This window comes from Pleurodeles waltl, chromosome 7, assembly GCF_031143425.1.
Source record: "Pleurodeles waltl isolate 20211129_DDA chromosome 7, aPleWal1.hap1.20221129, whole genome shotgun sequence".
Lineage (NCBI taxonomy): Eukaryota > Metazoa > Chordata > Amphibia > Caudata > Salamandridae > Pleurodeles > Pleurodeles waltl.
In genome coordinates this window covers 1,195,327,040-1,195,354,012 of record NC_090446.1, presented here as the reverse complement: position 1 = coordinate 1,195,354,012, position 26,973 = coordinate 1,195,327,040, and the positions used below count along the sequence as shown (strand labels likewise).

The 26,973-nt window shown below is 46.8% G+C and overlaps 1 protein-coding gene across 1 annotated transcript in view; it reads left to right on the top strand.

The window, feature by feature from the left end:
• STX8 (syntaxin 8) overlaps positions 1–26,973 on the top strand; it is an 812,050-nt gene that overhangs the window by 202,103 nt on the left and 582,974 nt on the right. The window lies entirely within an intron of this gene.

The window sequence follows — 26,973 nt, the reverse complement described above, 5'->3', positions numbered from 1 at the left end:
GCCTTTTTGCTGTACTTCCTGCAAAATGGAAAGCATGCTCTTCTATGGACTTAAAAGATTTGTGCTGTTCCAGACAATTACATTGCTAACAAAGAGCACATGCAAAATATCCATGTTTGTGGTGCATGTAGTTGTAGATATACATGCCGTACATCCTCCTGGCATCTAGTGTTGGGCTTGGATATTTTCAAGTTGTTTTTAGGTCGAGCGTGCAAGCGCTTTTCGACCTGTTGTAAGTATTCTGTGGGCATTTAACCTCACCCAGCTCACGCCCATCACTTTCACTCGATCATGGGCTTGCCTTTAAAAAAAAAAAAAAAAAGGCCAACTTTCTGTCATAGACTAAGTACTCATTGTTCCAGTTAGTTGGAGGCATCTGCACGTTTACCTTTGATATCGCTAAGGTGCTCAGTCAGTGCAAGCTACATGTAAACCTATTGCCAGAGAACATCCTTGTCTAATTCCCTTGTGAATCTGACAATAGGCCATGATGATTTTGCCATTTATAACAGTTTGATTCAGGTTAGTATTTCTATACCAAGTCTGTTTTTACTCAAGACACTATAGATTGTAGTCTAGCCTAGTGTATGCCCTGCCTTTTCTATGTCAAATGAGGCCACCAAGGGCAATGAATCCCAAACTTTTTGGGAAAGTGATCAAAGACTTGCTGCATTACTCCAGCCTGATAGGAAGCTGTTCTACACATAACACACCAGATTCCTGAGTAGTTTTAGGTTGAGTGTACAAGTGCTTCTGACCTGTTGTTAGTATTTTGGGCTTTTAACCACGCCCACCTAACGCCCATCACGTTCACTCATTTGTGGGCTTGCATTTCAAAAATCTCTTGATGTCATTGGTAAATGCTTTACATTTGTCCCACCTTGGGACGGTTTTGTTACCACCTTGCAGACTGACCCCATTACATGGTTTATTGCATGATCGCCGATGGACTTCAGCAAATTGGGCAAACTCTTTTTTTTCTTCTTTTGTATCTCCCCATCATGCTTCATTGCAGCCATGGCGCTCACAGTGCAGAACAGCAGCACAAGCTCAATCGTCAGTATTGAAGCTCTGGTCACATTGTTCACACTGTTAACTAATCAGAGTAATTTATTTTGGCTCTCCCCTTCGTGCGCCATAGCTTTCTCAAAATCACTTGTAATTGATAACTGCTTTACGTAAAAAAAAAATAACACAGAAATCCTCAAAACGGCCCCCCGACACAGCCGGAGACCCAATACTACAATATTCACTGCACTCGAGAAACTCACCCCATAATGCTTTGCAAGCATTCTTTTATAAACATTTTTGCCAATAACTCCTAGGACAATGGGACCACCACCAAAACGTTCAGCACAACACACTCTTTCTGTTTATTTAATCTCTGGGCCCTCACATTAGGTTAGTGGGGACCCGAAAATAATAACCCCTCCCACCATCCAGTGTCTTTTTAAGCTCTCTCATGGCTGGAACCTTTGTTTTAACTGCTGAAAGTAGTTAATGTTTTAAGGGGTTTGTTTGTAATATCTTTGCTGTAGGCCTGCCAGCCCTGAAAATGTGTAATGCCCTACGCCCTCTATGGGCTAAATATGTGCTTGCTCTGTATTATTTTCTGCCATTCTGTTTTCATGTGGTTATACCGTCTAAGGTCTAACTATATGGTTACCTGATCATGTTTCTTACAAATGCTATTTTAATTGTGGAGTCTTCTAGGGGCTGTTCTTAGCATTACAGTCAACATACTACAATATTTGCAACACTCGGAAACTCACCCGATAATGCTTTGCAAGCATTCTTTTTTCAAAACGTTTTTTGCCCATACCGCAGCCTGTGATGGTCCTAGGACATTGGGACCACCACCAAAACCTTCAGCATGATGCACTCTTTTTGCCTAGGTTAACTCTGGGTCCCCACACTAGGTTAGTAGGGACCCCAAAATAATAACCCCTTGTTAGAAATGGGGTCTCTAGTTGGCAGTCGGTTTGCACCCTGTCCAAGTAGGGACCCTCACTCTAGTCAGGATAAGGGAGATACCCGCTCAGATCACCCCTGCTCACTCCTTGGTAGCTTGGCACGAGCAGTCAGGCTTAACTCAGAAGCAATGTGTAAAGCATTTGCACATAACACACAGTAATAAGTGAAAACACTACAAAAGGACACCACACCAGTTTTAGAAAAATAGCCAATATTTTTCTATATAAAACAAGACCAAATACTATAAAAAAATCCAACCTACAGTAATAAAAATATGAATGCTGCAAGATGTACTTAACAATACAGTTCCTTGAAGTCGATAACTCCACCTGAGGCTATCACAGCGTTGTGAACAACAAAACCAAAAGTTCAGGCTGGCCTTGGTGTCGCAGGCCAGCTGCGGTGTCGGGAAGACCCACAAACAGTATCTTGGATTCGCAGGGTGTTGTGATCCTCGCGGTGAGTCTGTTCTGGAGTCGGTGCAGGAGTCGTCGGGCCCTTGAAGTCACGCACCTCGGGGATCGAATTCCGGGCTGATGAAATCAGGTGCGCTGGCGGGGATGGCGTCGGGGCTGCGGTGCGAAGCGGTACGATGCGACGTGCGGTGCCCACAGGTCACGGTGCAGGCAACGGCTCAGTGACGGCATCCAGCGGCGTCGGTGAGACCAGGGCTGCGGTGTGAAGCGGGGCGGTGCAATGTGCGGTGTCCACATGTCACGGTGCAGGCAGCGTTGTCGTCGTTGCGGAAGCGCTGTCGTCTGTAGGCCCAAGCCAGCGGTGCGGGACGGGACGGTTCTTTGTGACCCTCACGAGCGGTGTCCACAGGCCACGGTGCAGGCAAGGATGCCTGGTGACGACACTGGAGCCGATGGTGCTGGTGTCAGTGGACCGGGGCTGCAGCGCGGGACGGGGCGGTGCTTTGTGCTCCTCACGAGCGGTGTCCACAGGCCACGGTGCAGGCAGCGGCATCGGTGTCAGCAGGAGCGACGTCGTCGGGGATGCCCAGGCTGTGGTGTGAGCAGGTGACGCCGGAGTGCGGGGCCCATAGGTCGCGGTGCGAGTCGCGGCTCGGTGAAGTCGTCCGATGATGGCGTCGGTGGGACCAGGGTCACAATGCGAAGCGGGGCAATGCGACTCCGTGCGGCGTCGGCAGATCACGGTGCAGGCCAGTGGCGTCGATGGCGGCGTCGCAGTGGTTTCTCCTCTTGGACAGCACAAAACACACAGTTCACAGTGCTGCAGGTCGAGGAAACTGAAGTCTTTGGTGTCCCTGAGACTTCCAACACGAGGCAAGCTCTACTCCAAGCCCTTGGAGAATTTTCTCAAGCAGGACACAAAGCAAAGTTCACCCTTTGCACTCTTTTCAGGCAGCAGCAGCAACTGCAGGCAAGTCCAGCAAAGCAACACAGCAAAGGGACAGTACTCCTCCTTCAGCTCTTCTCCTGGGGCAGAGGTTCCTCTTGATTCCCGAAAGGTTCTAAAAGTCTGGGGTTTTGGGTCTGCTTCTTATACCCAGTTCTGCCTTTGAAGTTTGCAAACTTCAAAGCAAAGTCTCAAGTGTTTGCAAGATCCTTCCTTGTCCAGGCCAGGCCCCAGACACTCACCAGGGAGTCGGAGACGGCATTGTGTGAGAGCAGGCACAGTCCTTTCAGGTGTGAGTGACCACTCCTCCCGTCCCCTCCAGCACAGATGGCTAATCAAGATTTGCAGGCTACACCCCAGCCCCCTTTGTGTCACTGTCTAGAGGAGAGGTGTGAACAGCCCAACTGTCAAACTGACCCAGACAGGGAATCCACAAACAGGCAGAGTCACAGAATGGATTAAGCAAGAAAATGCCTACTTTCTAAAAGTGGCATTTTCAAACACACAATCTCAAAATCAACTTTACTAAAAGATGTATTTTTAAATAGTGAGCTCAGAGACCCCAAACTCCACATGTCCATCCGCTCCCAAAGGGAATCTACACTTTAATCAGATTTAAAGGTAGCTCCCATGTTAACCTATGAGAGGGACTGGCCTTGCAACAGTAAAAAACAAATGTAGCAATATTTCACTGTCAGGATATATAAAACACATTACTATATGTCCTACCTTAACCATACACTGCACCCTGCCCTTGGGGCTACCTAGGGCCTACCTTAGGGGTGCCTTACATGTAAGAAAAGGGAAGATGTAGGCCTGGCAAGTAGGTACACTTGCCAAGTCGAAGTTACAGTCAAAACTGCACACACAGACGCTGCAGTGGCAGGTCTGAGAGATGATTACAGAGCTACTTATGTGGGTGGCACAACCAGTGCTGCAGGCCCACTAGTAGCATTTGATTTACAGGCCCTGGGCACCTCTAGTGCACTTTACTAGGGACTTACAAGTAAATCAAATATGCCAATCATGGATAAATCAATCAACAGTACAGTTTCTATAGGGAGCAGTTGCACCTTGGCACTGATTAGCAGTGGTAAAGTGCGCAGAGACAATAAACCAGCAAAAACAGACCTGAAAAAATAGGAGGAAGAAGGCAAAAAGTTTGGGGACAACCCTGCAAAAAGGGCCATTTCCAACACAACCCCCTCCCAGCCTAAAGCCAGGGTAGGCCAATCAATACCTTGCTGGACTTCCCTGCTCAGGGTTATAGAACCTGGACAATGGCCCCCTACTGCAGGAGCTCTTGCCAGTTCTACGCCTCTCTGAACCCAGGTTGATCCCTCGTTCAACACTCTCAGGGCCTACTGAACTAACTCTGGGGGAACCCTTCTCCTCATCTGAGGACTCCATCTGTGCAGCACCTAACCTTACCTTGCTCACAGATGCATCCCAGTAGGCAGACAGTACCACCAGGGCCAACAGTGTGATGTGGCCCATTCCACCCCTGGGGTCCGACTTCAGTCCCCCTCCCAGGGAAAACTCTGACCACAAGGATAACAACCAACAGAGGCCACTGACAGCTGTCCGTGTCAAGAGCCAGGACCCAGGCCATGCTAGGGTCTCTAGCCTCTGTGGTTTTAAAAAGTGGGGGGCAGTAACCCCAGGTGACTTGCACCCTTTTTCCACTTCCCTTCCCACCAGTTCAGGAGTGGTGTCCTGAGACTGGCCACTCACCCTTGGGTCTGTACCCTCAGTCTGAGCAGGGGACAGGGGTGGGCTCTCCCTCCTCCTATCCCTTGTGCTGGGATCCAGTACCCTCCGCCTTGGAGTGGTACCCCCAGACAACTGAACTGTGAGGGTGCCTCTGGGGGCCACCCCTCCCAGTTCCCCTGACACCTGGGGCAACTCATTCCCCAGAAGGCAGTCTATGGGCATCTGGGGACTGACTATGACCCCCCTCTGGGTCACCTCCCCACCCCACTCTAGGGATACCAGGGCCATAGGACGGAAGAAGTCCTGCCCATGGACTGGTGTCACCCTACACACCTGGCCGGTGTACTGTTCTGGGGAGACAAGCCTTTCCACCATCATTGTATGGCTAGCCCCACTGTCCCTCAGAGCAGTGACTGGGACCCCATTCACTGTTACCTGGTGGAAGTGACGACTCCCAACATCAGGGATCACCAACTCACCCTCTGAGTCAACCTCCCAACTAAGGGATATCATGGCATGGTCTATGACCTGCCCCTAGGGGCTACCTCCCCCTAAGGCCACATTACCCCCCTCGGTAGAGTGGCCCCCAATGTGGGTTGTCTTAGGACAGACAGAGTCCCCTTTCATGTGTCCTAACTGGGAACACTCAAAGCACCGGGGTTGAAAATGGGGTGCCCTGGGCCACCGCCTACCAGAACCTCCCTCCTTCCTGTCAGAAGGGGGCAGGGACTCTTTTTCTCCCTTCTTATCCTGGGACCTGTCTGCGTCTCCCTTGACTTCCGTCTCCTTCTTCTGGGAACCCTGCCCACCTTTGGCTGAGTCTCCACCATAAACCTTCTTGTGGACCCTGGTACTCACCCAGCGGTCTGCCTCCATAGCAAGCTTCCTGGGGTCAGTCAGCTTACTATCAGTCAAGTACTGGCGCAGTTCTGCAAAACACAGACTAGACAAGTGCTCCCACGCAATTAAGTTGTACAGCCCCTGAAAATCTGTCACATTACTGCCCTTCACCCAACCATCCAGTGCTCTGCAAAACGAATCTACACACTCTAACCAGGTCTGGGACTCAGTTTTCTTACTCTGCCTAAACTGATCCCTGTACTCATCAGGAGTGAGACCATACCGAGCGAGAAGGGCCTCCTTCATGTCAGCGTAGGTGAGGTTGTACCCCTACCCAAAGCTAGCTAAGTGTCCCTCCCCTCCTCTGTGAAGTGGTTCCACAATCCTGCTCCCCACTTCTTCTCAGGGACCCCATTCATGTGGATGGACGCCTCATATCCCTGAAACCACCTCTGTATGTCATCTCCCTTCTTGTACTCTCTCCCTACGTTTTTAGGAATGTGCACAGTTCTGTCTGACTGAGGAATTGCTGCCACCATCCTGGCTGGACCTGCTCCTCACATCCAGCTCTTTTACTTTAAGCTCATGGTCCAAAAGCATCTTTCTTTCCTCCATGGCTCGCTGCTCCCTCTGAGCCTCCATTTTTAATCTCTCCAACTCAATCTGGTGCCTCCTGGCTTCTCTCCTGTCCTCCAGCTCCTCTGGAGTCAATCCTTTTGATCCACCACTGCTGCTTGGCACAGGGGGTACCTCCCCCCCTGGCAGCTCCTGCACCCTCAGTACATCTTCCCTAGAATTTGTGTCAGTAGACTCTCCATTTGGATCCTCAGACTGGCCACTGGCAGTTCTGGCTGCTACCCAGGCCCTCAGCGCCTTCTGTAGCTCCTCCTTTTTGGTGAGGCCTCTGATCTGAACTTTGAGGTTTTTACAAACTGCCTTCAGTTCCTTCATGGAATAGGTTTCCAACCTATCCTCCTCAAAAACCAAATCCTGGGATGCAACTGAAGATGCTCTTGATTGAGGCATGATGTCGTTGGGGTTCACTTGAACTCAAGATCAAAAATAGGTCAAAGGGAAAAAAAATCAAAAACAAAAAAATGTATGTGGCACGTAATGGTCTGCTGTATGGTAGTAGTGTACACTAATCACTGTAGGTCAAGTGCAAATGCAAGTCCTATCCTCACTGCTGACAACCAATGTTAGAAATGTGGTCTCTAGTTGGCATTCGGTTTGCACCCTGTCCAAGTAGGGACCCTCACTCTAGTCAGGATAAGGGAGATACCCGCTCAGATAACCCCCTGCTCACCCCCTTGGTAGCTTGGCACGAGCAGTCAGGCTTAACTCAGAAGCAATGTGTAAAGCATTTGCACATAACACACAGTAATAAGTGAAAACACTACAAAAGAACACCACACCAGTTTTAGAAAAATAGCCAATATTTATCTATATAAAACAAGACCAAATACGATAAAAAATCCAACCTACAGTAATAAAAATATGAATGCTGCAAGATGTACTTAACAATACAGTTCCTTGAAGTCGATAACTCCACCTGGGGCAATCACGGCGTTGTGAACAACAAAACCAAAAGTTCAGGCTGGCCTCGGCGTCGAGGGCCAGCTGCGGTGTCGGGAAGACCCACAAACAGTACCTTAGATTCGCAGGGCATCGTGATCCTCGCGGTGAGCTCCGGAGAGCGGCGCCGCTGTCTTCGGTTCAGGAGTCGGTGCAGGAGTTGTTGGGCCTTTGAAGTCACACACATCGGGGATCGAACTCCGGGCTGATTGAATCAGGTGCGCTGGCGGGGATGGCGTCGGGGCTGCTGTGCGAAGCGGGACGATGTGACGTGCGGTGCCCATAGGTCACGGTGCAGGCAACGGCTCGGTGACTGCGTCCAGTGGCGTCGGTGAGACGAGGGCTGCGGTGTGAAGCGGGGCGGTGCAATGTGCAGTGTCCACAGGTCACGGTGCAGGCAGCGGCGGCGTTGTTGCGGAAGCGCTGTCATCTGTAGGCCCAAGCCAGCGGTGCGGGACGGGACAGTGCTTCGTGACCCTCACGAGCGGTGTCAACAGGCCACGGTGCAGGCAAGGATGCCTGGTGACGACACTGGAGCCGATGGTGCTGGCGTCGGTGGACCGGGGCTGCGGCGCGGGACGGTGCTTCGTGCTCCTCACGAGCGGTGTCCACAGGCCACGGTGCAGGCAGCGGCGCCTGAGTCAGCAAGAGTGACGTCATCGGGGATGCCCAGGCTGCGGTGTGAGCAGGTGACGCCGGAGTGTGGGGCCCATAGGTCGCGGTGGCAAACTCTACTCCAAGCCCTTGGAGAATTTTCTCAAGCAGGACACACAGCAAAGTTCACCCTTTGCACTCTTTTCAGGCAGAAGCAGCAATTGCAGGCAAGTCCAGCAAAGCAACACAGCAAAGGGACAGTACTCGCTCTTCAACTCTTCTCCTGGGCACAGGTTCCTCTTGATTCTCAAAAGATTCTAAAAGTCTGGTGTTTTGGGTCTGCTTCTTATACCCAGTTCTGCCTTTGAAGTTTGCAAAATTCAAAGCAAAGTCTCAAGTGTTTGCAAGATCCTTCCTTGTCCAGGCCAGGCCCCATACACTCACCAGGGGGTCGGAGACGGCATTTTGTGAGAGCAGGCACAGTCCTTTCAGGTGTGAGTGACCACTCCTCCCCTCCAGCACAGATGGCTAATCAAGATATGCAGGCTACACCCCAGCCCCCTTTGTGTCACTGTCTAGAGGAGAGCTGTGAACAGCCAAACTGTCAAACGTACCCAGACAGGGAATCCACAAACAGGCAGAGTCACAGAATGGATTAAGCAAGAAAATGCCTACTTTCTAAAAGTGGCATTTTCAAATGCACAATCTCAAAATCAATATTGAAAGATGTATTTTTAAATTGTGAGCTCAGAGACCCCAAACTCCACATGTCCATCCGCTCCCAAAGGGAATCTACACTTTAATCAGATTTAAAGGTAGTCCCCATGTTAACTAATGAGAGGGACAGGCCTTGCAACAGTGAAAAACGATTTTAGCAATATTTCACTATCAGGACATATAAAACACATCATTATATGTCCTACCTTAACCATACACTGCACCCTGCCCTTGGGGCTACCTAGGGCCTACCTTAGGGGTGTCTGACATGTAAGAAAAGGGAAGGTTTAGGCCTGGCAAGTGGGTACACTTGCCAAGTCGAATTTACAGTTAAAAACTGCACACACAGACACTGCAGTGGCAGGTCTGAGACATGATTACAGAGCTACTTATGTGGGTGGCACAACCAGTGCTGCAGGCCCACTAGTAGCATTTGATTTACAGGCCCTGGCACCTCTAGTGCACTCTACTAGGGACTTATTAGTAAATCAAATATACCAATCATGGATAAACCAATCAACAATACAATTTATACAGAGAGCATATGCACTTTAGCACTAGTTAGCAGTGGTAAAGTGCTCAGAGTTCAAAAGCCAACAGCAACAGATCAGAAAAAAAATAGGAGGCAGGAGGCAAAAAGATTGGGGATGACCCTGCATAAGCAAAAAAGTCCAACAGGTAGAAATAATATACTTTTTTCATAAAGGCAAATATTTGGCTGCACAATGATTTATTGCGGCTCCTGTGTGCAATTTGAGTTGTCAGCCTGTGTTCACTCCCTTGTATTCACACATTCTCCCTCCACCCCCTCCAACACTACGGTGCCTTGGACTGCTCGACCATGTTACTTCAGTATCATCAAGTGGGTGATGGGAGAATCAATACTGTAGTCTTCCTAGGGGCCACTGGAGGAGCCTGGTCCAGAGAAGGTGAGGGGGCACCCCTCAAGCGACTCTAGTGGAGGCAGAGGAAGTGATGTGTGTGATGCTGGAAGAGGTGGAGCTGGTGGTAGAGGTGGAAATGGAACATATGGGAGAGGGTTTGTGCCCCTGTCCCTGTGTTCCTTCGGTGTCAGCTCCTAAGGGTCTTCCGAGGAGGGTCCTCTTCAAAGGCAAGCCTTCTGTTGCGAGGGAGTGTCTCTGAGGGCTTTGGCAGAGATGATTTTTCAAAGACTTTCCCAGTGACGGGGTGACTAAAGAGACACTTCTGCTTGGCATTGAGCTCCTCCAGAGACATTGTAGAAATGGTGTTTCCAGTTCCTCTAATCTGGTTTTCAACAAAGCTTTCAGCATCAATGGGACATTCGGCGTTGGCTTTGGTGGTGCCTTCGACTTCAGGTGTGGGTGGTCACCACCACTAAATGAAGTAAGGCTCAATGGTCAGCAAGGCTCAGCACTCTTTGCCTGAGACTTGTATGACTCTGAAGCCTTCTCCCAGAGTTGGCCAGAGCTCAAAGGCGGTGTAGGCTTTGGATGTGGCAGATTTTTATGTCCATGCTCAGGTCCCGATGCCTGACTCCCATAAGAATTGTGCTCTACCTTCGTATCTCATACTTCATGTGTGTTGCATAGGTCTCAGAGACTGGTGTTGTACTTACAATCGTCACTGTCTTCTCTGAGTAAGGTCCATCTGTTTTCAGTGCAGGCTAGACTTGTGCTTCTACTTAGTTCTCTGGAGCTACTCTATGAAACAGGGGAGAGGCACAGATTGAAGATGTTTTGGTGATCTGACCATGGATCCTAGGAATGGCACTAGAAGCAATTTTGAAATGGCACCCGCGGACAATTGGAAGGGCGTCCTTTCAATCACCCTCTTCCGGCCTGTATCCTCCGGTGTCGATGGTCACAAGTAGAAAACGTGGATTCAGAAGGGCACAAAAAGGCCTCTGTCTTCAATTATGCAGGTGAAGAAAAACATGTAAAGAACATAGCTAGCTAAGAGTCTTCTCGGTGTATGCCCGACCGCGATGACAGGCAGAAAAATAATCAAAGACAGAGTTGGTGACCATGCGCACTGTTGACCAAAAGAGAAGTCAGAGCACGCGTCTTGACTCGAAAGGCATCTTAGAAGAACAAGCATTTGCAATGCAATAGGTCTCACACTTACTTGAGTTGGAGCCATTGGCATTGTAAATTTATAACTGGACTTCTTTTTCCATATTAATTCGTCAACCCTGCCACATATTTTGGTCCTTTCTGCCACGTAATGCTAGTAGACCTACTGGAATAGTTTTTCAAACAAGGCCCTTAAAACACAAACTACTCCCAAGTGCAAAACAAACGTTCCAGCCATAAGAGAGCTTACAAATACACTGAATGGTGGGATGGGTTATTATTTTGGGTCCCCACTAACCTAGTGTGGGGACCCAGAGATGATCTAGACAGAAAAAGCACATTGTGGTGAACACGTTTTGAAGGTGGTTCCATTGTCCTAGGACCGCCATAGTTATGAGCAAAAATGTTTTGTAAAAGGAATGTCCTGCAAAGCATTATGGGGCAAGTTTCAGAGTGCCACGAATATTGTAGTATGTTGACTGTAATGCGCCAAACTACACCACAATAAAAGTAGCGTTTTTAAGAAACATGGTCACGTAACTATATAGTTAGTCCCTAGAGGGCATAACCACATAAAAACAGAATGGCAAAAAATAATGAGGTGAAACCATATATTTAGCCCCAAAAATGCGTAGTGCTTTACACATTTTCAAGGATAGCAGGCCTACTATGATGATATTTCAAACAAGACCCTTCAACACAAACAACTCTCAGCTGTACAACAAAGGTTCCAGCCAAGAGAGAGATTAAAGAGGCACTGCATGGTTGGAGGGGTGTTGGAAATGGCCCTTTTTGCAGGGTTATCCCCAAATTTTTTGCCTTCTTCCTCCTATTTTTTCAGGTCTGTTTTTGATGGTTTGTCTCTGCGCACTTTACCACTGCTAATCAGTGCTAAAGTGCAACTGTTCCCTATAGAAATTGTACTGTTGATTGATTTATCCATGATTGGCATATTTGATTTACTGGTAAGTCCCTAGTAAAGTGCACTAGAGGTGTCCAGGGCCTGTAAATCAAATGCTACTAGTGGGCCTGCAGCACTGGTTGTGCCACCCACATAAGTAGCTCTGTAATCATGTCTCAGACCTGCCACTGCAGTGTCTGTGTGTGCAGTTTTGACTGATTAAAGTGTAGATTCCCTTTGGGAGCGGATGGACATGTGGAGTTTAGGGTCTCTGAGCTCACAATTTAAAAATATATTTTTTAGTAAAGTTGATTTTAAGATTGTGTGTTTGAAAATGCCACTTTTAGAAAGTGAACATTTTCTTGCTTATACCATTTCTGTGACTCTGCCTGTTGGTGAATTCCCTGTCTGGGTCAGTTTGACAGTTGGGCTGGTTGCACCTCACACTAGACAGTGACACAAAGGGAGCTGGGGTGTAGTCGGCATTTCCTGATGAGCCATCTGTGCTAGGAGTGAGGGGAGGAGTGGTCACTTACACCTGAAAGGGCTGTGCCTGTCCTCGCACAATGCAGTCGCCAACCCCCTGGGGAGTGTCTGGTGCCTGGCCTGGGCATTCACAAGAGACTTTGCTTTGAAGTAGGCCCACTTCAAAGGAGAAATTGGGTATAAGAAGGGCACCCAAAACTACAGACTTTAGAAACCCTTCTGGAAACAAGAGGAACCTCTGTCTGGAGAATAGCTGAAGAGCTGAGGAAGAAGAGCTGCCCTGCCTGTGACTGTGCTTTGTGGAGCTATCCTGCAGTTGCTGCTTCTGCCAGAGTAAGAGGGCAAAGACTGGACTTTGTGTGCCTTCCAACTTGAGAAGAAATCTCCAAGGGCTTGATTTAGAGCTTGCCTCCTGTTGTTTGAAGTCTCAGGGACAGCAAAGACTTCTCTCTGCCAGCACCTGGAGTCTCTGGAGAGACTCCTACTCTGCCCTGTGGTGCCCATCCAGTTCCTGGGACCCTGAAAGGAGAAGCTATCAGCCTAAAGATAAGGAAATCCACGCACAGAGCGCCGTGCGGGGAAAAGATTGACGCGACTCCGATCTGCGGCTGAAGAAATGACGCGTCGACGGCTCCGCAGCTGAGAAACGGCGCTCGCAGGAAATGCGACCAAGGCTGGGAGACCACAACCCATGCTGCGGGTTTTCGGATCATCGTGCGGCTGGATTTCCGACTCCAGTACCGCTGTGTGTGGAAAAACAACGCAAGGCCTGCCTGGACCCGAGAGTGCTGACCGGATCGACACATCGCTCTCCTGCGGAGAGAAGAAACGACGCGCCCTGACCCGATGAAAGGAGAAACGACGCACGGTCCCGCTCGTTAGTAGAATCAACACATCGCATGCCCTTTTTGACACGCACTGTTTGAAACTACTTGAAGACTCTTTTTGATTTTTAATTGATAACTTGACTTGTGTATTGTTGACTTTTGTCGTTTTGGTCTTGTTTTGTTTAGATAAATATTTCCTATTTTTCTAAACTGGTGTTGTGTCATTTTGTAGTGTTTTCATTAAGTTACTGTGTGTGTTGGTACAAATACTTTACACCTAGCACTCTGAAGTTAAGCCTACTGCTCTGCCAAGCAACCAAGGGGGTAAGCAGGGGTTAACTGAGGGTGATTCTCTTTTACCCTGACTAGAGTGAGGGTCCTTGCTTGAACAGGGAGGTAACATGACTGTCAACCAAAGACCCCATTTCTAACACTACCACTACCCACATCAAGAAAAATATCACTTTTACAGACAACTACACAATCCACCTAAGGTCAGGGCTTTAGTGTTTCCTTGGCTGTTTCCTGTCCCACTTCCTCCTTGTGTTAGCAATAGTGGTTGTTCCCCATTCACTGTTGGCAACATCTAGGGTATGCCTAGTCATAGTCTGAGTCTCAAGAGTCCGTATAACTCTGTTCTTACAATCAACCATGTTCCAGCGCTAAATAGCAACAAGCTCCCCCCGAGGCCAACCACCCCAAAATCAGTCTTAGTGCACCACTTAGGATCAGAGTGACCGGAGGTCTGGAGCACCCCCACCCCACACACACACACACTTGCACTGGAGTGGCAGCAGCCTAATCAGGTAAGTGAGAGGTGCAGTCTCAAGGGGGTTACACTCAGCTGTTGGCGAGTCTCGCTCATGGTCGCACCTCAGTAGTGACCAGAGGTTTTCTATTGTTGGTCCACATTCTCTGTCTTGGGCAGATGCACAGGGTCCACTGCAGCATCACTTCTATCGACGACGTCTCCTACCAGGTTGCACAACTTGCACAGGCTCTGCCCACCCTGCAGTGAAGTCCTAAGTCCCTGGTGGCGGCCTCTCTTAGCAATACGGGGGCCATGGCCCACTACTGCACATGGGCGGTGGCCCTTACTGCACTGCAGTCTCCTGTTGGTCATTCCTGATGCACATGGTCTCCATTCTCCCACTGTGCATGAGCTCCATACCAATTGATGCAGCGGTAATATGCCTAAAATCACGCCAGTCCTCCTCTGGCATTCAAGGGTTGCTGACTTTGTTTTGCAATTGGGCAATGACTAGGTTGGTGCAGCAGCCGTTTCCTCACACCTCACAGAGAGAAGCAGGCCTGGTACTCCAGGCTCCAGGGCGGATGATCTTGAGTTCCCTGGGTGATGTCTCCTCGCTCAAGGGGGAGACCCTGGCCCCCAGCTCCGATCACGGGAAGAAGTCTTGTTGATCTTCCCCTCAACATACAGCCTTTAATTCACATTTGACATCTGGAAATGAATATGAGTCTGGGGCTTTTAAGTTTTATGTTGGGGGCTTGCTGCTTTTGAAGTGCCCACTCCTCTGCTCTCTTTTTCCTCTTGAAAGCAGTCTGTCACAGCAGGAGTGTCTGTAAAGCCGATAGTCCTACAGCACAGTCCTTGGACGTGACTAGAGTTCACACCTGGATTTCAGCCACAGAGATATGTGTATCAAACGGTTACCTCAGGGGCCCAGCCCTACTCTTTATATTCTTATATCAGCCCCATCTCATTCCTGTGATGTGCCCAGGCCCCTTCCTTGTGACCTCTCACTGAATCAAAGAGCACACTTTGAAGTGGGCACGGGAAGCCTGGCTGTTCCCTCTCCAGTGTGTGTCCCACAAAGCTTACAGGAAGGCAGCAATGTACACATCTCTCTAGGGGGATTCCTATACTACCGCTCCATGTTTCATCATGCAGGTCTGAGTCTCAAAAAATGGAACCCATAGTCTGCTATGTATTGTAGCATTCACAGACACACATACACCCAGTGGATGTATAGAGCATGCACACACACAGCACATTACTGTATCCTTTCCTGTACTACACCACTCGTAGGCACAGATATATCCAGCATATGCATTTAGTATGCATGCACTGCACAGCACTGAATGCCTCATGTACTGTACCACTCAACAGGCACACATACACCCAGCACATGCATGCATCAATCATGCACTCTTGGCACAGCACCAAGTTATCTCTATATTGTACCACTCACAGGTACACATACACCCAGTTTAGAAACACATGCGCTGCGCAGCTGTACACACCTAACCAATGTAGGCCAAAGGCGAGTTAAGCACATGGTAGCGGAACTTTAAAATGGGTGAGCCTTTAGGCCTCAATCCAGCAACATAGGTTAAAAAGGACCTGTTCGCTTCTACAGATCACTGCCCGGTATTCTGCCACCACCACACTCGTGCTGCTTAACACCTGGTGAAGGCAGTAGCCTTCCACCAATATGAGGATAGTGCTTTGGGCGCCCCTCCTGCTCCAACAAGACAGCTCTCCATCAGGCAGGCAACTGCCATGGTGCACACGCATGATTTCTGTTTGTATATGACAACAAAAATAAGCGTTAGGCATCCAGGCTTCAGTACAGCTGGGCAGTCAGGACAGGGGTGCATCTCCATTTGCCTTGCAGAGGACTTTCTGTCTTAATACAGACAGAAGTGAATGTCCTTCATCACTGCCCTATATGCCAGTCTGCATAACAGGTACCATGTAAGTAAGATAGTGGCAGCCACACTGGCACCTAGTCAGTTCTGTTAGACTCCTTTCCAGATATGACCGGTCTCATAGAAAGAAGATTCAGGCACTAGTCCTGGAGATTGTGTTAGAGTGGAAGACCATCTGGAACACTAACATTTGTTTCACACTTTATTCCGTGGATGCAGCGTCCAGGGGCATCAACAACAACATCCTCTCCTTACAACATGCCTGGGTTCGCATCTCTGGGTTCAAACTTGAGGTCCAGCATCATCTCCTCAACCTTCAGATCTATGGAGAGCATCTCTTTAGCCACCAAGTTGACTAGATGATAGAGAAGATAAATGACACAGAGATTGTCAGATCTGTGTGTCCCTGCTAACTCAGTTTGCAAGAGGTTCCTTTCACAAGTAACAGCCCAGGTGAGAAGCCAAGGCTACATCATGAGACCATCCGCAGTCCTCCTGAAGATAGCTGCACACCTTCCACCAACAGGCTTGCAGGGCTTACATTAAGGTGTATACAGGGTAAATGACATGGGGAAAGGGGAGAGGTGGCTCTATTAAAGGTGATTCCAGCTCTAAGCAGTGACTTGCCTTGCTTTGCCCCTCATTACACATCACCTGTTTAAGGGAGATAAAGGATTTCCTCTCACTGGGAGGAAATTACTTCATACCTGTGGGTTTTAGCAGTGGTTTGCCACAGCTATTGCCTAGAACATCTCCCAGCATCCCACTTATGTACACATGTCCTCAGAAGAGAACACCTCTGCCTCTTCGATGACAAGGTACAAGTGCTTCTCCATAAAGGTGCAATAGAAAAAGTGCCTCCCCACTATCAAGGAAAGGCATCTATTCTCCTTACAACCCTGCAAAGTGCCACGCATCATAAGTTAGTTTTATTCATTTCAGTGTGTCTTCTCACATAACCACACTAAAATGCAATGCCACACTTAACTAGTTCTTCTGAGCATTGCTTGAGGCGCTCTGCAATCTGTTGGAAATTATACCCAGTGCTTCGTCTGATTGATATTCTGTGTGTCCCAAAAAGTCCGAGCATGAGCAAGGCCTAGGGTCGAAGTAGATGTGACTGTAGTTGCCATGGATACTGCAGTCAGCAGCCTTGGTCTCTTGACGTTGCAATATGTATAGCTAGGTTCACAGCCCCCTCATGGTATCCAGACCCTCTGTGCAGTGATTGGACCATTCAGTGCATCAAGGGAAGAAATCATTGGCATTCTGGTTCCTCTTCTACCCAGCTAGGCTGCCAGTGTTTGGCCCCGCAACTATCAGTTGTCTCTGAGTGCTGAATAAAAGCAGAGAAATAGCCCTCTAAACAGCACTAAGGTTGTGGGGAGACAGAGTCTGAGACTCATACAGCTCTCTGGGACAATGGAGTTCCCTATTGCAGGCACATACATGATAGAAGTCAGTTGGACTCGAGGAAAAGCAAGGTAATTCAATTTGATTTTAAAAGATCCTCTTTCGGGCAGTAGGAAGGAATCTAGTTTGGGAGCATCTAGCTGTCATTGAATGGATCGCATTTATTCGGCCAAGGTAGATTACATGATGTGGAGTGAAAAGCTTCATAAAGCACATAAGGCACTGCAGGGGCTGCGGGGGCCTTTGTTACGCCATTGGTGGCAATGTGTGCTTTTTGAGACCAAAACACTTTTTTTTTTTTTTTGCCAAGGTTTGTTACAATAGTGAGGGCCTGGCAGCTCCCACAACAATAAAGTATTACAAAAGCCATGTCAAAACAAGACACACATTAACAAAACTAAAAGACTCACAACAAATGTTGCACCGGTTGGCTTTGCCAGTGCTTGTTTATTTTCATGTTTCCCATAATCTTGTTGAAAATAGTTACACTGATTTTCCATTATGAATATTTTTGGAAATGCTTTCATGCATAAACACATTTTACTAAATGATACTTCAAAGAAATAGTACCTAAAATTTCACAGTAGCAAAACGTATTTTTTCTTATTTGCATTTTTTTCTGAACATTTTATTTTGAAAGCAAAGAATCATCACTCTTGCTTACAAGCTTTTGCACCTAATCAGAGAGCATTCTGGGAGCATAATAATTAGCCTCATAATGTTAAAATTTTCAAACGTGTGTGCACCTTTTTTTTTTTCTTTACTGGAACCACTGTCAATAGTGCAGTGTGACCTAAAAGCCTTTATTTAGGGCGCTCACACTAATAATAAAGGCTTTTCGTTAATGAACCACAAATACAAGTTCAAACAGCATTAACATATGGACACACATATTACCTCAACTGCAGACAGTTCCCTTCCTTGTAAACAGGCAGCCAAAGGGTTTGTGTTGCATAGAGTTGGGCCTACTTGTCCCAGCATCAAAATAAACATGAAAACTTGTTGCCCCTGACCCCACACAATATGTCCAGGGCGTCCCGCTACAGGAATTCCACATCCCTGTACTTACAGTGTCAGAGCAACCAGAAAAATAGGCCTTTTTACCACCCCCGCAAAAACGCAACATACCCGAGGTTCGCCACCAGGTACCCACAGTCCATGGGCAATGCACTATGGATGAACCGGTCGTGGATCTTTGCTTATGCTTTTCTTCCTCTCCCACTCTTGTATGTGGTGCGGGAAATGAGACAGGAATCCCTGATGTTCAGTCTGGTGGCTCCCACTTGGTCCAGACAGCTCAGGCACTCCATGCTCGTGGCACTGTCCGTCAGCCTCGCAAGAAGCTGCCATTCAGGCCTGACCCTCTCATTCTGAGACAAGCCCAGATCAGCTATGCGGACTTCAGGCAGCTCAACTTATTAATCTAGCACCTGGGGTCCTAAAATTATGCTACTTAAATCTCCTGCAGCAGTGAATGATCAATCTGTGGGAAGTCTCATTATAATGGCCTGTTATGTGGCATAGTGGAAAAATGTGTCCACTACTGCATTTCTTAAATCCTTGACCCCTTAAATGCTAACGTTCATGATGTTGTCTGATATCTTTTATATCTGCAAAAGTCGTGCCTCACCTACGCATCAGTGCGTCTTTCATGTTGACCTGCCAGTGGCCAAGGTTTTCAAGGAAGGCCTTAATAGCATACCTCCTGTGATGATTGTGGATCTCTTCCTTTATTACTGAGTTGATACTGCACAATATGCATCCTGCATCTAGCTACGCTCACTCAACACACCATACACATTCTTACCTGCTATGCGAAAAAATGATGTCAGTGCCCATGCACATTATCGACCACACAAGTCGTCACAGTGCATCTTGTGACACAAGGGACTTCTTTGAAGAAAAACAACTTGCAAACATTCAAGCCAAACACTAGATGGCAGGAGTATCCAGAGCATGTGAATCTACAACATTATACAATAAAAAACAATGCTTACAGTGTAACATTTTCCTTTCTTCTCTTCTACTGAAGTCAGTCGTATCTGTGATCTTCTTTATTTTATGACACAAATGTGGCACTTGGTGCACAGCTGACACACTGTACTTGCCTTAGCAGTTAAAATGGGCTTGGCATTGACAGTTACCGTGTTTGGAGAAAGACTTCTATGTTTATTTTATACAGCCACACATACAGTGCTGTTGAACTATCATTTGATTGTAAACCTGAGCAGAATGGGAGCAGTAAGAGGAAATCTTGGTGCACAAATATGCATTGCAGTTTTAGGTTTGTTGTGTAAGATTGTTTACATTGCCCAGACTTGGTTGAAGTTAATCAATAGACTCTTCATGTTTCATTACATGTATGTGGCTTAGGCTCAAAGGGTTTTATTGGAATTAGCCGCCTACAAAGGACCGGACATTTAAAGTCCAATTTCCTTGTTCTTGCTCAGTATTGCTTACAATATGTGTTTGTTGGTAAATCTATGTCTTTTTACTGCCTCTCCAAATGGAGAGAAAGCCTGTCTACACTGAAATTATCCTCCACCAAAATATGCTTGTAGCAAACTTCTTTTGCAGCACAGCAAACTGTGGGGATTTGGGTGCCACAATACCTCCCGGGAACATACAGATACCGCTTGGTGCACTATTTCTGTATTGCAGTTTTACATTTCGTTTACATATACTACAGCTTGGATTGAAGAATAACCTATGGAATGGTAGATGGCTCTGCTGAATAAAGCAGATCTTCCCTCTTGACAACCTTTTTTTATCTGTATAGATTTGGCCCAGTTTTTTCCTGGCAAAGTCTGCGCAGGCATGAATTGTGCATGTGCGTTACTTCACACAACTCGTATTCGGTAATCTGAAATTGGGCTGAAACACTGTTTGCGCAGAGGTCTGGAGGCGCACTTCAACCGCACTTCTCTTTTAGTTGTGAGGTACCACTTCCTTGTCAGGCCTGGAAAACACTGGTAGCAGCAGATTATCACGGTAGACGGGAGATGACTGTTTTCCTGTTAACTACATACTTAGGTGGTCTACTGGTGTCTCCTGGTACAGAAAGGGGTCTCTCTCTCTCTTACTGTTAGCTATGTCCTTCACTCCTTTCTTGTGCGACCCTGGTGGCATGTGAAGGTTTGTGCTATAGATGTGTGTGCGGCAGAGTGAGAATGGAGTGTGACTGAGTGAGTTACCACAAGTACAGAGGAATCTACTTTGGATCTTCTGTGTAAGAGTGATCCACACAATGAAGCCTCTGAGAAAAGGGATGTAACTTGAGGGCTGTCCCCAGAACATTCTGAATGCCTTTTAAATGTAACAAGATATTGTGAAAGGAAAGAGGGAGACGAAGCATCTTTAAAATGCAACTCAAATCCCTGCCCACTTTTTACTCTGTTCTTCCCCAGAGTTATGATAAGCCAGTTGAGGGAAGCCCGTCTTCTTTTGTGGCATTTGTTTTGCAAGCCTTTGTCAGAAACACTCATCTCCACAAACCTTTATGCAACATTTACATAAACATTGACTGAGTAGTTACTCAGAGATGAACCCCACTATCTAAGACCAGTCAACCGATAGCATGCATGCCAGACTAGGGAATATACATTTCTACAAACTTAATGTAATTTTGGAATGACATCCCTATATCAGTTTTCCAGTAATTTCCCCGTGCTATACAGGCCACAGCAGTGGATTGAGGAACATTTCTGAGTTCCGGGCTGTTGTTTTTGGCCTGCTGGCCGGCCAGCCATCTCCCTTCTCAGGTCAGGAACATGACTTAAAGCCTTGTTACAATCTTGTTAGGAATACTGATGGGAAGAAGCTTGAAGGAAGGGGCATCGCTTAGGAGAAGGAGATACTGGAGGTGTCCCCACAGCTAAGTGCCAGCTAGGAGAGCAACCCCTAATCCAGTTCCCCGGAGAAATAAAGTGCTATGGAAGGACGAGCAAGCAAGAGTGTTGAGCCTTGAGTGCGGTGTGAAGGAAAGGTGGAACCTGTAGACGTGGTAAGCCATGTTGTGAGTGTCCCTCAGGAGTCCCGAAGCCTATATTTGGTAAGCTGCTGGTTTGAGGCCAGGGGGAGGTGTGATGTTTTCTGTGAGCTATGGCCTGGGGTTGCTGGTTATAGCCTTGATATGTTGTGTTGCCTCTGAAATTCCCAGTTGCAAAGCAGCAGTATACAGACTTAATTTGATGGTGTCTGTGTGACTTGTAATACGACTGAAAGATCCTGGTGCAATGGCACAGAGTGGCATCTCTAGTTCCCCATCATTGTTACAGCACACCTGTAACAATTTTTCCAAGCAACCCAGCATCAAGGGCGGTTGGAGTTAGCTCTCAAAATGATTGGGGGATTTAGGGTTAGGTCAGTGTGACTGTCCGAGGAAGTCACCAATGATATCTGAGTCACGTATATTGCCCAAAGATTATAACTGGCACTCCCCCAGTTGCATACGCCATGTTGTAATCTGCTCCACAGCACAGGCCACTTCTAAGTGAAGATTGCTGCGTTTGCATTATCGGAGCAGCAAACCCAGCTGCGATTGCAGTTTCGTTCAGCATGCACAGACCGCTATGGCTGGTTAGAACAATTAAGGAACTGAAAAGAAACCAGGGCAAAAGACACTCCAAGTTGGGAAGGTCTCAAGAGTGACATAGCCTCCCGGGTAACATTGACTAAGGGAAGGGTCCTAACTTCCATAGGGGTATTGTCCACAATCCCGAGAGTGCACCTGGGCAGCTTTCCAAAAACCAGAAGTGAGTGTGGCCCTCACACACTAGAGCAGGGGAGGGGCGCACAGGGTTGTGATAACAATACTACTGCTAACCATAGCTTTCTAATTGCTCACTGAATATGTGTAGACATCTTGTTAGTTATCATTAAATGTATAGTATCATGCTGATGGACAAATTAAGTACTTTTCGTTATATAAAGACAAACTAGTGGTTTATTATTGATTTATTACATGCTATTAATGTTACACTGAGTCTTTTACCCCGCCTCCTTGGTTTAGCCTTGGATCACTCAGCTTCATCATTTTGAAGATCAAGGGCTAAAATTGAATTCTTGGTGCTCAGGTCTGAGTCCAAACGTAGGTCAGGCCCTAAGACTTCAGAATAAAAGTCCCCATTTGACACAGTTGGTGTCCAGATCACCTGTGTGCACGAGGTCCCACAACCATTTTCCACAGAGCAGAACTTGTACACAATTACTGACATTAAAATATTGACCAGATCATGGTTCAAATGCGATTTTGAAAGCAGTTAACTTTAGACCTTTTTTTAATACATTTTCCTGAGTTGTTGTCCTGCATATATTTTACTGTGTTTTATCCAATTTTATTTCGGTAGTAGCCCCTATTTTAATGGGTCTACAGAGGTTGCCGAAATGTTAATCTCTTACTTTGTGTTTAATTTTAACCACTTGGCCATCGGTAAAGGGAAAACAACTACAGACTGTTCCCATTTAGGTAGGCCACTGTCTGCATGTATGTTTAAGGGAGGTGCGTGACAGGGTCTGACGCCGAAAAGAATAGAACAGAGTATGCAGTGATCTTATATAATAATGACTATGAATGCAGTTCCAGCTCCTACCAGTGCTCAGAAGTGGATAATATGCGATAGCCTATGGACTATTAGTTGTCACATAAGTGTTACTTTATCCTGTCTGTCACCCGTGAGCCTTCTAACCAAATGTACAACAATCAAGGTGTTACCACCTGCGGCTCACTTACAGACTGGGAAAAGAAATTCTTATCATCAATGTGTAGATCTGATTATTGGAGACGAGAGAGACAGCTGGCAGTAGAGAGGAAGTCATCTGGTGATTGGCCATCTTTTCTAGCCCAAGGAGAAGCTTTTGTTGCCTTTTTAAGAGGTTTCTACTAGTACAAATTCATATACTCCCCACCCACCATTCATTTCCTAATAATGATTCATGCAATGTAGGAATTGCTTTTAGGAAATCATAAATAAGAAATCCCATGCCATGTGTGACAACGGGACAGTTTTGCTTTTCCCCAATAGTAGTTTCCTGTTAGCAAATTGCTATTTGGGAAATGCAAAACCAAGGATGGCTATGGACAACAGGGCCCTCCAAATGAACCCCAAAAATAGTGAGGCACATGTAGAGCACCCATATGCCCAAGGGGCATGTGTGTGCTCTATTGCACTTTAACAAAAACATTTTGGGGTGCATTTTTTAAATTGCATATGGTTACCATTGACTTGAAGTCAATGGTAATTGCATTTCCTAAATGCCCAATTTGTATTTAACAAATGTTTTGTACTTCTGAATAGGAATCACAAGTAGGTAATCCCTATGTGCGATTACCTGTTCAGAGGATTGGAAATGGTGATGTCTGCAGGGTAGAAATCGCAACTTGCAATTCCCAAGGCGCTTTGTACATATGCAAAGCCCATTTTCCATTTCTTAACGTCCCGAAATAGTGATTCGGACCGTTAAGAAATGCAAAATGGCTTTGTACATCTGGCCCATAGTAGCTGAATGTCAGCCCTTTACCAGGAAAGGGATGGTGCGCTTGCTCGTCCACCGTTATCTAAACACGTTTAACCACCTGCCACCCCACATATGTTAATATCACATCTGGGGCCATATTACAAAATTTGGTGGAAAAAAAAAAAAATAACCCCAAATAGAACAGGGATAACTTATTTGCATAACTTTTTCTGCTTGTATAATAAGAAATGGCACATATAGTATTTGCACTAATGCAAATGGGGCACAAACTGATTTAATGTTATTTCTGCTGTGTTTACATAAATGGAGGAGATAATACATGTTTTCTAGTTTTTCATTGGTAAAGAAGAAATTATGTATGATGCAAACTCGCTTGAATGTTATTAATTACATAGCTAAAGCAATGCAGATTCTGGCCCTCCTTATGACCCTGGCGGACAGCGGTATTTTGGAAAAAAGTACTGCCAACAGGCTGGCGGTACCTTTCCCCAAAATAACACACTGGTGGTTTGGCTCGAGCCAAACCGCCAAAGTACCACTACCTCCGCCAGGGCCGTAACAGCCGCCGGCCTGGACACTTGAGTCTCCAGCCAGGCGGCTCTCAGTGTCCCACCCGCGGGATTATGACCCTGCCTATCGCCATGGATTTCATGGCTTCTGTACCGCCACGAAAACCATGGTGGTAGGCACTATAAGTGACAGGGAATTCCTTCCCTGTCACTGATAGGGGTCTTCCCCACTCCCCTCCCCAGTGTCCTCCTCCACCCTCCCCCTCCCAACCCCCCCGACATACACGCACTTGCACACACCATCGTACACGCATACACACACTCATACCCACGTTCAACCACGCATGCATACATCCATTCACACACACATCCACACACACTTACATTCATACAAACACCCATGCATTCACACAACACAACATACACACACACTCACATCTACACATGCACACACATAAAACATGCAACGCATACCCACATTCACACACACACAAACATACACCCCCCCCACCCCTCCCCCACACACACCACCCCCACCCCTCTCCCCTGTCGGAGCACCCAACTTACCTGATTTCAGGGGGTCCTCCGGCAGGAGACGGGACAGGGCGCTACTACCAGCAGCAGCGTCCACCAACAGAACACCGTAAGGCTGTATCATGGGTCATGATACAGTCTGCAGCGGTCTACTGGTGTGACGCTGCTGTTGGCAGAAGCGCCACCTTACCACCGTCCGCCGCCGTGGTCGTCTATGGAATTCTGCCATCCTTCTGGCGGAATTCTGGCTACGGTCATAATATGGCGGTCGGCTGGTAGCCACGGCGACGGTCTTTTGACGGCCGTGGCGGTAGGCAGTTTTTACCGCCAATGTCATAATGAGGGCCTCTGTTTCTTATTTATTTTTGAAAGTTTTACTAGATGTCTCTTTGCTAAAATGTTTGACACATTTAAAACAATTTAGAAATAGTTTTACGTTGCATGTTCACATTTTTGCCGTCGAACATAAACCTTTCTCTTTTACCGACAATTGTTTCATCCGATGCATTTTAAACTAACAGGACAAACTGGTTTGCCCTGCATTTGCAACAAAGTTTCTGTAATGCCTCCCTCAGAGGCTGCGAACCAGAGGTTATTCATAGGCTACGTGTTATGTGCCAGCTCAATCTATGTCGTCGGTAGACTATAGAACGAAAGCCCTTTTTGGTTTATATCTTTGTGCGGAAGTAAATAAGATCAGTTGATGCAGGAAATAGAGAAAGGCTTGCTTTAAATAAAGCTCCCCGTCTTACCTTGAATGTCCCTGAGGGAGGGAGGTTCAGGGTAGAGTGCATTTTTCTGGGAAAAAAGTTTTGGCAAAGGCAACGAGTTGCTGCCTTTTTTTTTAAGCAGGTGGCTGTCTGAGGGAGGAACTGTTCCCTCCATCCTTGGGTCACATGTGTCCAGGGAGGAATATTGCATGTTCGTCTGTGTTGGTCCATAGATTACAATCTGTGTGGGAAAGCAGACGCTGTGTTGTCTTTACTTTGTACAGCAGTACGCGCGAGATTCATGAGAGTCATTAAAATGTTATGGTTTTGGACACTACAGTATGCTGCAGTCCAGAAGCCCCATACAGAGTTCTAATTTTATGTTCTGACATTTTCCAGTCTCCTTTAAATTCACTTGTTAACACTGGTATAAAGGTGCAGGACTTCTTAGAAAGCCTGAAAATGGCGTGGCTTTTGGATGGCCATGGGTTGGTTACTGTGCCACAAATAGTCAACCTTCTCTGTTGCTCCTAATATAGGATAGGACTGCTGGCAACTTGTTGGGCATCTTCAATTAGGACGTTTTGGCTTTCGCACCTCACATAGGAATTGCCGTATTCATTGTTCCTGCTCTGATACCACCTACTGGAAGACATGCCTAAAGGATTACAGTGTTGAATCACTAACATTTTTAAAATCTAACATACTTTCTCACAAGACGAAGATGCAAGGAGGTTTGTATTGCCAACTTTGATGAATCTTTCCAAAGTGTTTGTTGTGCTGTGGCATTTCTGGTCCACATAATCCACTTGAGTTGCCAATCCTCAGTTGCTGACACACAGGAATGTTTCTGGGGTTACTCAATAACGATCTCATCTGGGAAGGGATGCACATATTTGTTTGCAGTAAGCCCTGAAATGTCCACTCCTTTCCTTCTCATCCAAAATTATTTTTTTGAAATAGCAGTTGAATAAACCCAGAATTGCTTTGGTTCTTTGCCCTTTTTCAGTGTAGGATGACCCTGCAGGTGGTTTTCCCGTGGCTTCTCGTAGAACACACATTTTTCCTCAGTTGGTATATATAGTGCTGTGTTGAACAGCCATTGTTCTTTTATTAATGGCGTTCTTAGTTTAGGATCCTTTGTCGATGAAAGAAGCAACCAGAACTTTTTCTGCTGAATGAATCTCACCTCAGATTAAATACTTTAGTAGTCTCCCCATTGGATGTGGAAACTCTTGGCTCCTGCATGCAGACTGGTGCCAGAAAGTATTTGAAAGGTCTATCAATGACTTTATAGAGAGCACCAATTATCCAATCCTTGGTATGCCATGAGATAAATAGAGTAAATTTCCTATTGACTTAGCATGAATGATCCTAAGACTGGCTCTTCCTCTTTAGTGCTCCCTTTACTTTCCTACAATAACTCTGTACCTCCACCATCCCCAAAATAAGTTATTATGCAGTGTGAGGCAGCACACAATGAAACATCATGGGTCTGTAATTGGCTTTAAAAGTTAAAACATGTTACTCAACTGAGGTCTTTCTACTGATTTTCTGTTTCCCTAGGACTCAAGTCAAACTGTGTAACACTGCTGCTCAGAGGTTCTGGCGACT